Below are 14,226 nucleotides of genomic sequence, written 5' to 3'. Positions count from 1 at the left end.
TCATGATGTAGTCTGCATATAAGTTATATAAGCAGGGTGACAATATACAGCCTTGACATACTCCTTTCCCAATTTTGAACCAGTCTGTTGTTCCATGTCTAGTTCTAACTGTTGCTTCTTGATCTGCATACAGATTTCTTAGGAGGCAGGTCAGGTGGTCTGGTATTCCCATCTCTTTCAGAATTTTCCACAGTTTATTGTGATCCCCACAGTCAAAGGCTTTGGCATAATCAATAAAGCAGAAATAGATGTTTTTCTGGAACTCTCTTGCTTTTCTTTTTCAATGATCCAATGGCTGTTGGCGATTTGATCTCTGGTTCCTCTTAAATCCAGCTTGAGTATCTGGAAGTTCACAGTTCACGTACTGTTGAAGCCTGGCTTGGAGAATTTTCAGCATTACTTTGCTAGTGTGTGAGATGAGTGCAATTGTGCAGTAGTTTGAGCATTCTTTGGCATTGCCTTTCTTTGGAATTGGAATGAAAACTGACCTTTTCCAGTCCTGTGGCCACTGCTGAGTTTTCCAAATTTGCTGTCATATTGAGTGCAGCACTTTCACAGCATCATCTTTTAGGATTTGTAATAGTTCAACTGGAATTATCTCACCTCCACTAGCTTTGTTCATAGTGATGCTTCCTAAGACACACTTGACCTCGAATTCCAGGATGTCTGGCTCTAGGTGACCTATCATGATTATCTGGGTCATGAATATCTTTTTTGTAAACTTCTTCTGTGTATTCTTGCCACCTCTTCTTAATATCTTCTGCTTCTGTTAGGTCCATACCATTTCTGTCCTTTATTGTGCCCATCTTTGCATGAAATGTTCCCTTGGTATCTCTAATTTTCTTGAAGAGATCTCTAGTCTTTCCCATTCTATTTTTTCCCTCTATTGCTTTGCATTGATCACTGAGGAAGCCTTTCTTTTCTCTCCTTGCTATTCTTTGGAACCCTGCATTCAAATGGGTATATCTTTCCTTTTCTCCTTTGCATTTTACTTCTCTTCTCTTCACAGCTATTTGTAAGGCCTCCTCAGACAACCATTTTGCTTTTTTTCATTTTTTTTTCTTGGGGATGGTCTTGATCACTGCTTCCTGTACAACGTCACAAACCTCTGTCCATAGTTCTTCAGGCACTCTGTTTATTAGATCTAATCCCTTGAATTTATTTGTCACTTCCACTGTATAATCATAAGGGATCTGATTTAGGTCATACCTGAATGGTCTAGTGGTTTTCCCTACTTTCTTCAACTTAAGTCTGAACTGGCAATAAGGAGTCAATGATCTGAGCCACAGTCAGCTCCCGGTCTTGTTTTTGCTGACTGTATAGAGCTTTTCCATCATTGGCTACAAAGAATATAATCAATCTGATTTCGGTGTTGACCAGCTGGTGATATCCATGTGTCTTCTTGTGTTGTTGGAAGAGGGTGTTTGCTATGACCAGTGCGTTTTCTTGCAAAACTCTGTTAGCCTTTGCCCTGCTTCATTCTGTACTCCAAGGCCAAATTTGTTTGTTACTCCAGGTATTTTTTGACTTCCTGCTTTTGCATTCCAGTCCCCTATAATGTAAAGGACATCTCTTTTTGGATGTTAGTTCTAGAAGGTCTTGTAGATCTTCATAGAACCATTCAACTTCAGCTTCTTCAGCATTACCTGTCGGGGCATAGACTTGGATTGCTGTGATATTGAATGATTTGCCTCGGAAACGAACAGAGATCATTCTGTCATTTTTGAGACTGCATCCAAGTACTGCATTTCAGACTCTTTTGTTGACTATGATGGCTACTCCATTTCTTCTAAGGGATTCTTGCCCTCAGTAGTAGATATAATGGTCATCTGAGTTAAATTCACCCATCCCAGCCCATTTTAGTTTGCTGATGCCTAAAATGTCAATGTTCACTCTTGCCATCTCCTGTTTGACCAGTTTCAATTTGCCTTGATTCATGGACTTAACCTTACAGGTTCCTATGCAATATTGCTCTTTACAGCATCAGACTTTATATCAGAACCAGTTTCCCCCTCAGTCAATCTTTCCCATCAGGAAGCTTCCATAAGCCTCTTATCCTTCTCCATCAGAGGGCAGACAGAGTGAAAACCAAAATCACAGAAAACTAACCAATCTGATCACATGGACCACAACCTTGTCTAACTCAATAAAACTATGAGCCACACCATGTAGGGCCACCCAAGATGGACGGGTCGTGGTGGAAAGTTCTGACAAAATGTGATCCAATGGAGAAGGGAATGGCAAACGACTTCAGTATTCTTGCCATGAGAACCCCATGAACAGTATGGAAAGGCAAAAAGATAAGACACTGAAAGATGAACTCCCCAGGTCGGTAGGTGCCCAATATGCTACTGGAAATCAGAGGAGAAGTAATTCCAGAAGAATGAAGAGATGGAGCCAAACCAAAAACACCGAGTTGTGGATGTGACTGGTGATGAATTCTGTATCTAGAACCAAATAAACTTTAGATTGTCTTTCGGTATAGAACCTTGTCAATGACTCTTAAAAGCTCAAATAACCTCTGTGCACTTTTTCCCTTATTACACTTTCTACTTTTTCCCTTATTACACTTTCTCCTCCCATTACCCTTTCTCCCCAGAAACTCAAGTTGCCTAGAGACCTCAAATCGGCCTGGCCTCAGAAACAGAGTTAGGGTCAGAGAGCCAAAAACAGGGAAGGAAACTTTAAGACTGAAGTTGACAGGTAACAGAGCTCACAGAGAGGTGAAGTGACTTGCCCAGGATTAGGGATGGTGGAGTGGCAGAGTCAAGAGTGAAAGACAAGACTTCTTATTCCTGGCCTAGTGCTTATTCTACTTTGCCACACCCTCCAGTGTGACATCTTCCTGCTACAGTGTCAGGCCACTCAAGTTCTGAGATTTTACTTTACCATACCATACCTTTACTTACCATACTTTGAAGGATGGTTCCATGAGTGTATCTCCCATTGGCCCCTCTAAGGACTCTCTCATGGATGGAGGTCACCCTGGCATCTGCCAGATTTTGAGACTAGGAACTGGTAAAAAGCCAAGGATATATACTGTGTGGATCAATAATCCCAAAATGTCTCTTTTGAGTTCGTTCAAAATTTCATAGTTCAGGGATGGACTCCTGAAAACTTGCCTACTTTGAGTTATATCTAGAGTGCAGGTTGTTAATCTTAGTGGCGCCTAAGAGCCACCTGGACATCTTTTTTAAAAAATATTGATTCCAGGGAATTCCCTGGTGGTCCAGAGGTTACTTTCACTTTCACTACTGAGGCTGTGGCTTTGATCCCTTGTCAGGGAACTAAGATCCCATAAACTGTGTTGTGCAGCCAAAAATATATATCTCTCTCTATATATATATATATATTCCTCAAAACAGAGAGCCCAGAAACAAACCCACACACCTGTGGACAATTAGTCTTTGATGAAGGAGGCAAGAATATACAATGGAGAAAAGACAGTCTTTTCAGCAAGTGATGCTGGGGAAGTTGGACAGTCACATGTAAATCAATGAAGTTAGAATACACCCTCATGTCATACACACACAAAATCTCAAAATGGCTTGAAAACTTAAGTGTAAGATGTGACATCATAAAACTCCCAGAAGTGAACATAGGCAAAATATTCTCTGACAAAAATTGTAAGCATTTCTTAGGTCAGTCACCCAAAGCAAAAACAAACAAATGGGACCTAATCAAACTTAAAAGCTTTTGTATAGCAAATGAAACCATAAATAGAATGAAAAGATAACCTAGGGACTAGGAGAAGATATTTGCAATGATGCCACCAACAAGGGCTTAATTTCCAAAATACACAGACAGCTCACACAACTCAATAACAAAAAAACAACCCATTTGAAAAATGGGCAGAAGATCTAAATAGACATTTCTCCAAAGAAGATATACAGATGGCCAATAGGAACATGAAAAGACGCTTATCGTAGCTAATTATTCAGTTCAGTTCAGTTCAGTCGCTCAGTCGTGTCCGACTCTCCATGACCCCATGAATCACAGCACACCAGGCCTCAAGCTGGAATCAAGATTGCTGGGAGAAATATCAATAACCTCAGATATGCAGATGACATTACCCTTATGGCAGAAAGTGAAGAGGAACTAAAAAGCCTCTTGATGAAAGTGAAAGAGGAGAGTGAAAACATTGGCTTGAAGCTCAACATTCAGAAAACAAAGATCATGGCATCTGGTCCCATCACTTCATGGGAAATAGATGGAAAAACAGTGGAAACAGCTAATTATTAGAGAAATGCAAATCAAAACTAAAATGAGGCACCATCTCACACTAGTCAGAATGGGTATCATTAAAATGTCTACAGATAATAAATGCTGGAGAGAGTGTGAAGAAAAGGGAACCCTCCTACATTGTTAGTGGGAGTATAAGTTGACGCAGCCACTATGGAAGACAGTAAGGAGATTCCTCTAAAAACAGAATTACCATATGATCCAGCAATTCCACTTCTGGGCATATACTGAGGCAAAACTATAATTTGAAAAGATAGATGCACCCCTATGTTCATAGTAGCACTATTTACAATAGTCAAAATATGGGAACAACCTAATTGTCCATTGACAGATAAATGCATAAGGAAGATATGGTACATACATACAATGGAATGTTACTGAGCCATTAAAAAGAATGCAATAATTTGCAGCAACATGGATATACCTAGAGATTATCATACTAAGTAAGTTAGAAAGAGAAAGACAAATACCATATGATATCACTTTATGAAGAATCTAAAATATCAATATGACATAAATGAACATATCTATGAAGCAGAAACAGACTCACAGACTAGAGAATAGATTTGTGGTTGCCAAGGGGGAGGAGGTGAAGGGAGGGAAGTATTGGAAATTTGGAGTTAGCATCCTACTATATATAGGATGGATAAACAACAAGGTCCTATTATATAGCACAGGGAACTGTATTCAATATCCTGTAATAAACCAGAATGGGAAAAAAAAAACATGTATGTATAATTGAGTCACTTTGCTATACAGCAGAAATTAACACAACACTGTAAATCAACTATACTTAAATAAATTTTTTAAAAATAATTGATTTATGGCCTCATTTCAGACCAGTTGAATCTGAATCTCTGGGAGAAAGGTCCATGAACTGATAAGTTTTAAAAGCTCTCAGGTAATTCTGGGTTTAGCCAGAATTGAGAAGCAGAGCCCTGGAATCTAGACATCATACTAAACTCACCACAAAGATCTGGTGTCTTTAATTTGTCTACTTCAAAGTCTGTCTTTAAATCCACTGTTATTCATTCTGGAGAATGGCCTCCTTTGCAGTTAACCCACAGTTAACCTCCTGCTCAGATAAACCGACAATCTATCCCAATAGAAGAATTTAACCTACTCAACCTCCCAGGTCACTTTCAGTGTCCATTCCTTGGACAGAATCCACTTTGTCTCCTGGCCCATCATTCTGACATGGGCTTCTTTCAGCCCCCAATACCCCCACCTCTTACTGAACTCAAAATTTCCCTCCTTGCCTTCTTCAATCAAAGATCCCTCCCCAGACAACTGAAAATCATAGGTATTCTTCAGATGAGGAAATAAGATGAATATGGCTTAGGTCTTCTGAATCCATGATTTGCATTAGTTTCCATTACATTGCCTGTTCATTCATTTACTCTTTATGGAATGTCTTCAGATGAGGAAATAAGATGAATATGGCTTAGGTCTTCTGAATCCATGATTTGCATTAGTTTCCATTACATTGCCTGTTCATTCATTTACTCTTTATGGAATGTCTTCTGGGACCAGATCCAGCCTCTTTCCTTTTGTGTATCTTGAATAACCCCACATGAAGACCATCATCTATGCAACCATTGGGCATGTCACTTGCAGTGTCATCCACCACCCAACTAAGGGATAGGCATGATGAACATGTCTTCAAAGCAGCAGCTAGAACGTGGCTTCCCTGACTGCTAGCTTACTATCCTCTTCTCCTTCCTGATGTTCCTATTTCTTCAGGGAAAGAAAACTGGCCATTTCTCACTCGGGGTTCATGTGCCACACTGTATGCTTTGATTGAAAGACCCTGTGAGTCAGTCTGTGTGGTGGCAGGTGAACTGGTTCCTCTTAAGTGAGTCACTCCAGAGGGTAACATTCATGTACTTGTGCGTCAATATGAGTCTGAAAAAGGAGGCCGGTGTGCTGCCCCAGTGCATCCCATGCAAAAGTGCGCTGGTCTTTCCAGGGCCTGAACTTCTCACCTGCCTTTTGGTTCATGACTCCCCTCCAGTAGACAAAAGTTATCCCTCTGACTTCTAGTTTTCTCACAAGCACGCTACAAATGCATCTTCATCTTTACACAAAACCATCCCTGCTAATGCATTTGAGTTTGCAAACCTTATATCTAGACTCTTGGATGCACCTGACCTTCTTCCTAGGACGTTTGGAGCTGACTGGGTCATCAGGATGCAGAGAAGTGAAATGCATGGCATGTGGGCAGCCACACTCCCCTGTGGCAAGCTTGACAGACATCTCCACCATCTTTCCCTCTAGGCCTGGATGAGGCCTCAGTCTTCCCATCCCTGGATCCAGGTGGTCACTATTATTTGGATCTGGCAAAAAACTCTACTGCCCAGCATGGCAGTGGAAGGAAATGTCTTTGGAACTTCACCCACCCAGATCTGAGTGTCAACCCTATAACTCACCCAACGTGGTTTCTTTATTTTTTTTAGACTAGGACACTACTACTTACTTCCTGTCAGGTGACTGTGAGAATATCTGTAAGACATAGAGTACCCCTCCTAGCACATAAAACGTGGATTCCTTTCTCTTTTCTCCCCACTTTAGGATATTTATTTGAAGACTCAATGACTATTAAGTAATTTTAGGGTTGGGGTAGATAATAAAGTCCTTCCCCCAAAATAAAACCAGTGTCTGGGTGAGGGAGATGGTATGTGTAGATTAAAATGATAGGATTTTTAGAGTTTATAGGAAGAGCCTATGAACGTGAAAGTCGCTCAGTCACGTCTGATTCTTTGTGACCCTATGAACTATACAATCCATGGAATTCTCCAGGCCAGAATACTGGAGTGGGTAGCTGTTCCCTTCTCCAGGGTATCTTCCCAATCCAGGGATTGAACCCAGGTCTCCCGCATAGCAGGCAGATTCTTTACTAGCTGAGCCACCAGGGAAGCCCATATAGAAGAGCCTATAGAATCTGGAAATTCTAGCTGCAGAAGAAGTCTCAAAAGGTAAGAAGAAGACAGGGCAGTGGGGCTATGCTTTCAAAAGATAAGAACTGATAATAAGGGACAATTATCAAGAAATGAAAGTGAATGACAAATTTAGAAGAAAATGACAAAGTAGCATCCTAAGTTGCTGGTAAACTAGCTACAAATTAAATTCTTCTGTGAGGTCCCCACACCTTCTTCCAACTATTTAATCATTCTTCTTTTTAATGAGTCATCAGGGTGCATAATACACAGAGTGGGCATAAAGTAACGTGATTGTTTGCCAGAAGTCAAACATGAGGAAAGTCAGTCTTAGTCCTTTAGAGCACATCCAAAGAATGCTTAGTCATAAAGAGAATTAACATTTTATTCATTATTGTCGAACACACCACAATCATGCTCTAAATGATTAGGAGACTAAAAAGAAAATGGCCTGGAACTGAAAGGCTATGCCTCTTAACTATCCACATAGTATCCATGGGTACTAGTTTCCTTATCTGTAAAATTAAGGGGTTGTTTGACATGGATCAATGGTGTAACAGTTCAGATATTTTTGTTTCTAAGTAACAGAAAAACTGGCTCATATTGAGTTATCTTATAAAGGGGATTTACTGGTTCATGTAATTGAAAAGCCCAAAAAGATTTGAAAAGCTTGACGTTTAGCTCAAACAACTTAACCATGAACCAATTTCCCCCTCACCATTTCTTGTTACTGCTTCCTTGGTGTGGCTTCATCTTAGGGAGATCTCAGCAGACCATTCGGAGAAGCAATGGCAAGTCACTCCAGTACTCTTGCCTAGAAAATCCCATGGATGGAGGAGCCTGGTAGGCTGCAGTCCGTGGGGTCGCTAAGGGTCGGACACGACTGAGCGACTTCACTTTCACTTTTCACTTTCACACATTGGAGAAGGAAATGGCAACCCGCGCCGGTGTTCTTGCCTGGAGAATCCCAGGGACGGGGGAGCCTGGTGGGCTTCCGTCTATGGGGTCGCACAGAGTCGGACACGACTGAAGTGACTTAGCAGCAGCAGCAGCAGCAGACTATTTGGTTGCAAAACGGCTTCCAGCTGTTTCCCATTTCTATATGCCCCCATTCATGAATTGCACAAAGAGAACATCTTTGCGCCAGTGTTATCAGCAGAAGTTCTAAGATTTACTCTAACCACACCCTCTGAGGCCATGTGCCTGTCCCTGAACCAATCACTGACAGGGGATGTAATGTGATGATTGGTGAGGCTGAGGTCATGTGGTGCTAGGTCCATTCCCACTGCTGAGATTGGAGTCAACCTCCCTACAGCTGCATTGATTCCCATTTGGAATTGGGGCAACTAGAAAGTGAAAAAGAGAGAAGGAAAGATGCAGAGTCAGGAAACACATTTTCATGGCCAGTGGATTTCAAACTTTTGGGGGGAATGGAGCCCCAAAGTATAAAATATAGACAAATGGAGCTTCACCAGCTGATATAGGAATGGTGTGCTTAGAGCCCTGTCTTCTGTTGCTCCTAGGAGACCTGCTTAGAAACCTGTAGCTTAGGCACAGAAGCAGTGTCTTTGGGTCCCTCTAGCTCTATTCTTTGCCATTGCTTAATAAGCAAATATCTACTAGGACAGCATGTGTTCATATCAACTGTCTCCGGGCAGAAATTGTGCTGTTTATTCTGTGCATGGCTCAGTGAACTACAGAGAACATTAATTTTATTAAGAATATACTTTGTAGTCATAGTTTTCTCAACATAAAAGACTTGTACCCAGCTATCATTTTTCAAGCTTACCAAAGCTTGCAACTATTTACCTAAGTTTCTCGTAAAGACTGGAGCAATAAATCCACAAATCAGCATAGATCCCTGACAAAGCTTACAAATACATGGAGCCAGGGAGAAAGGATATAAAAGCAGAAGGAAGACATAAGTTTTTTCTTCAAATGAACAGTGATCAGAAATTTATTAGTTTCCTGAAAGGTGCAGAGCATTAACAAGATATTGTATGTACTTTGAAAGTCATGTGAAAAGTATTTTCCATTTTGAAAAAGTTGAAGCTTCCTTTGACAAGAGTTTTGACATAAAAATTCTAAAACATATTTTTAAAAGTATTATGATTTTAAATGGTGGTGAAATGTACATAACAAAATTTACAACTATTTTTAAGTACACAGTTCAGTGACATTAAGTTCATTCACACTGCTGTTCTATTATTACCACCTCCATATCCAGAATTCTTGAAAAACAGAAACTTCATATCCATAAAACAGTAACTCTCCATTCCCCGCTACCCCAGGCCCTGGTAAGCACCATTTTACTTTCTGTATTTATGAATTTGACTATTCTAGGTACCTTATAAGTGGAATCACACAGTATTTTTTTTTTAATGACTAGCTTATTTCGCTTAGCATAATGTCCTCAACACTAATCTGTGTTGTAGCATGTGTCAGAATTTTCTTCCTTTTTAAGTCTGAATTGTATGTATTGATACCACGTTTTATATATCCAACTATCCACCAGTAGACATTTGGGTTGCTTCCACTGTTTGGCTGGCTATTTAAAAAATGCTGCTATGAACGTGGGTGTGCAAATATCTATTCGTGACTCCACTTTGAATTATTTTGGGTATATACACATGAAGAAATGGGATGGCTGATTCACATGAATGAAACACTTTTTATGACAGAATTTTGTTTTGTAAAATTCTTCAATGTGTGCTCTCAAGTAGTGAATACAGACTGATAACTTAGTGATTTCTTTTTCTAGTTTAACAGTGGATACAAAAGAGAAAGCAACCAGACAATCTTTTGTAGGATCAAGTAGCTTCTTTCTTATTCGTGGAGATTTTAGCTCTTAAGAGTTCAATTATATTCTAGGTTTGCATTTGTGTAGGTCTTCCAATCACAAAATCAAGTGTAAGGGATCCATAGTTTAACTCAGGTTTAATTCAGAGCAGCAGTCCAAGAAAACAACGCAGTGCTTCAAGAGTGAAACAAAGGGGAACTTCTTCAGCTAGCAGGGAGACACTGCTGGCTTCCCAGATGTAACCTATTTTTGCTTATCTAGCCCACAGCCTTCCTTTATAATCAGATGGACAGGACGCACTGACAATGGAAACATGTCTCCATTTCTTCCTCAGTGGGGGAAAAAGAACATCTCCTTGTGAAGACATTTCATTGTCTCAGTCATTTGTATCAAAGGTTCCATTTAATCAAATTTAACATCTTCTAAATATTTCTTAAAGGGAGTTGCCAAGTTCCATGCAGTTCACAACCAGCTATTAAACAATCATGCTTTCAGACCAAGAAATGTGGTATTGAAACTTCTCCCAAATCAATCCACTTTCCTGAGAAAAGAAAGCTAGCATTTAGCTCACATAAAATAGCAGTAACTCAAGTACAGGCCTTATATTGTGTCCTGGGTGGTGAGCAGCTGACACACAATAATTTGGTGTTGGGCAGTCGGAGAGAAAGGGTTTGTATCTCTCTATAATGAAGAAAGGCCACACTTTGGGTCAGGTCTATTCTACCCTGAAAAAGCTGGGAGATGTTTCAGATGTGGCAAAGAAGACACTGTCTCGTTCACACACTCATTAATTGTATCACCTTTCATTAACTGGGTAACAACAGATAATGAAAATTAACCACACAAAACCCTCTTTGACTTAGTCTTCAATGGTGATGTCATAGACCATTGAATGGATGATGCCTTTTTGCTGGAGAGATTTCTCTTTGACTCTCAGTGCCATACATTTCCAGGATGATTTGTGAATCAGGAACTAGGCTGGTTTCATTGGAACAAAGACTAGGAATGCTAAATATCTTCCAGGATGTCTTTCAGGTGACTAAACTCATTGCTACCTTAGACTCCCTTACCCAAACATTTCTATGTTATCATCTTGTAACATAGGCTCCCACCAAAAAGTAAATATTCCAGAGAGTAAAAACTTAGCAGCTGCTCCCCTATTCTGTCCTCTCTCTTACCTTCTCTTTCTCCTCAGGGGCATCTCTTTCTCACCTGCATTTGTTGTCAGCACCCTATTGTGTATATTTGTCCTTTATATATGATTACCATGTATGGGGCCAAGATGGCTGAAGAGCATTTTTGCTAAGAGCATTCTTGTCTCTGGTTCTTTTCTTCTAGAAAAGTTGGGGTCAACTTTTAGTGTGAGTAAGAATCAGAAGAGACTGCTTTAAATGCAAATTTGAGGGCTTACCTCCAGAGACTTTGGTTCACTATGTCTAGAGTGGGGCCAGGAATCTGCATCTTAATAAACACCACAGGCAGTTCTGGGCAGGTGGACCATTGACCCAATTTAAGAAACAACATCCCAGAGGATGTCCCCAGCCAGGTGTTTGGTTTGACCAGGAATGTGTCCCTTGAATGAGCATGGCAGTTCCCAGATTTCCTCTAGTGCATTTGAGAGCAACCAAATGTTTTTGTAAACATAATTTGTCGGATTATTTTCTACAGTTAATCATTAAGTGGAACTGATTCAGGCAGTAAGTCCAGTCACACTTCTGCAAGCTTCAATATAATTAAGGGCGGAAGTTCCTGTTTGGGGTGTTCCACAGCTGCCATGAACCGTGACTGATAGATTAGACAGGTAGAAACTCCAGACAAAATGCCAGTTCCCACAGAGTTCTGTGAACTGGGAAAGTGGTCAGTCCCTTCCCCGTGGCCTCAGTTTCCTCAAGGGTGAGGAAGCTATGTCTTCCTTCTCCTAGATGTTAGAAAGGTAAGTGACCAAAAAACCATAGTGTCAAATGGCACACCATCCTTGAGATCCAGCATAAGGACAATTTAGCAAAGGGCTCTACCAGCTCTAGAAGAGAAACCAAAGCTCCATTGTGAAGCACATTCTTTAAACCAGGTACTCAACTAGATTCCTCCTTAGCCAATAGCACCCTTAATCTTCACAACCCTTTCCATTTTTTTTTTTTTTTGTGGTCATATTTATTGATCTTTTCTTTTATGAATTTTGATTTTCTATGTCTTGTTTATGAATGCCTTCCCTGCATCCAGGTCATAAATATAATTTTGTATATTTTCTCCTATTTTGAAGCCTGTGTGTTTTCCGGCTCAGGACACTGCCTGAATCTCCATCAAGGGCCTGGGCTGGTAGATAAGCAAGAATAGTGAAGTCCTGTCTGGGAAGTAACCACTTTGACTTTCAGTTGGATCCAACTGTAGGACTGGACTCAGAGAATATGCTTCTTAGACAGCCTAATGGGGGTAGCGTAGGTTGTGATAAGAAACTTTTCAAAGGGACATCATGAAACAAAAAGAAACATTCAAACTACAAATCCAGAAAATGTATGCAATGGCTTTCTCTGGCTGTAACCCAGGCAAACATGCAATTGTTTAGGATATTCAGGATAACTCCACACTTGGAGAGAGTCAAAGAATTTGCTTCAATTTTCTGCGCCTTTCCCCAGGTAGCACAGTCTAATGGGTATTATATACTATGATCTGTATGGACATTTTAAAATTGCTGGTAGCCGCATGAAAAAGGAATTAAAAAGAAACAGGTAAATGTGCTAGAACTTAGTCCCATTCATGTAAGAGTAAACCACAGTTACAGAAAATAATAATTAATGAAATTCAGTTATTTTTGTTTGAATTTGGAAGCAGGTCTATTTTAATGTATCTAAATTTTGTTTTCCTATACTTTTTTTTGGTAACTAAACATCACTTACATATCATTCTTATGTTGCCTGAAAAACAAAATCCATCAAAATAAATAAATGTGTTGTTTCATCCATGAAAAAGAAAGAAGTAGGTAAAATAAATTCAAGTATTTCCAAAATAGTATCATCTCAACATGTAGTCAATATAACATATTACTGAGTTATTAAATTTTTTGTATGCTGAGTCTTTGACATCTAGTGTACATTTTATACTCATAGCACACCTCAGTTCAGCTAACCATATTTCAAGTGCTCAGTAGGCACATATGTCTAGTGGCTTTTGTATTAGACAGTGCAGCCCTGAGGATTAAGACTGAAAATGGCCATGATGTACTGGGAGGCATTTTCTCAGTTTATGTTTAAGTGACAGCAGTCTGAATTTTAAAGTACCTCCCCTTCACACTTCTTAACAAAAGTGTATCATAACTTCAGTTGATCCTACATACTGAAAAAGATTAATCTTCCTAAAACACAGTCCTGTTTAGATTTTTTCCTGGAGCAGACGTTGTTGTGAGTGAAGACTTTTAGGAAGAGGTGACAGTTAAGTTGAAACTTGGAGGGTAGGTAGGAATTAGCCAGGGGGTCAGAAGGAAGAGTGTGAAGGGGGTGGCTGGAGTGTACAGGCTGAGAGTGAAACAGACATTAGATCCTGAGGGTATACAGGTTCTGCTCAGGGGACTGGACTGGATCCTGAAGGTAATGAGGAGCCATCAAACATTTGTCAGCAGGGAGTATGGGAGGAAGGCAAGACCAGAGAGAAGGAAACTAGCGTGGGGGAAAGTGCAGGATCCAGGTAAGAAATAATGAGGGCCTAAAGCGATTCATTCATTTGTTCATGCATTCATTACGCAACACTGAATGCCTACTGTGTGCTCGGCACTGGAGAGGAAGCAGAAAGCAAAACAGTTCTGCCCTCAGATAACTCATTATACTGTGTGAAACAAGGTAGGTGGTGATGACGCGGGGTGGTCCTCAGGCTTCATCTCATCTGGTAAATGGTGGAGTGTGTGTGCTCAGTCGCTCTGTCGTGTCCAACTCTTTGCGACCCCATGGACTGTAGGTGCCTATGCTCCTCTTGGCCATGGAATTTTTCAGGCAAGAATACTGGAGTGGGTTGCCACTTTGGTATTCCAGGGGATTTTCCCGAGACAGGGAGCAAACTGCATCTCTTGTGTCTCCTGCTTTGGCAGGCAGATTCTTTACCACTAGCACCACCTGGGAAGCCCCAAAATGGTGGGGCCATTCTCTGAAATAGAGGTTCAGGGGGCAGAATGGGTTTGGGAAGAAAGATGATAAGTGTAATTTATCTTTTTGAAAAATGTCTAGGGTGTTTGGGGGCCATCTAAGTGGAGCTATCCACAAG

The sequence above is a fragment of the Moschus berezovskii genome, chromosome 14, assembly GCF_049115385.1.
Source record: "Moschus berezovskii isolate FMDL1 chromosome 14, NW_MosBer_1.0, whole genome shotgun sequence".
Classification (NCBI taxonomy): Eukaryota; Metazoa; Chordata; class Mammalia; order Artiodactyla; family Moschidae; genus Moschus; species Moschus berezovskii.
The sequence above is the reverse complement of the archived record's forward strand: the minus strand, read 5'-3'. Positions refer to the sequence as shown.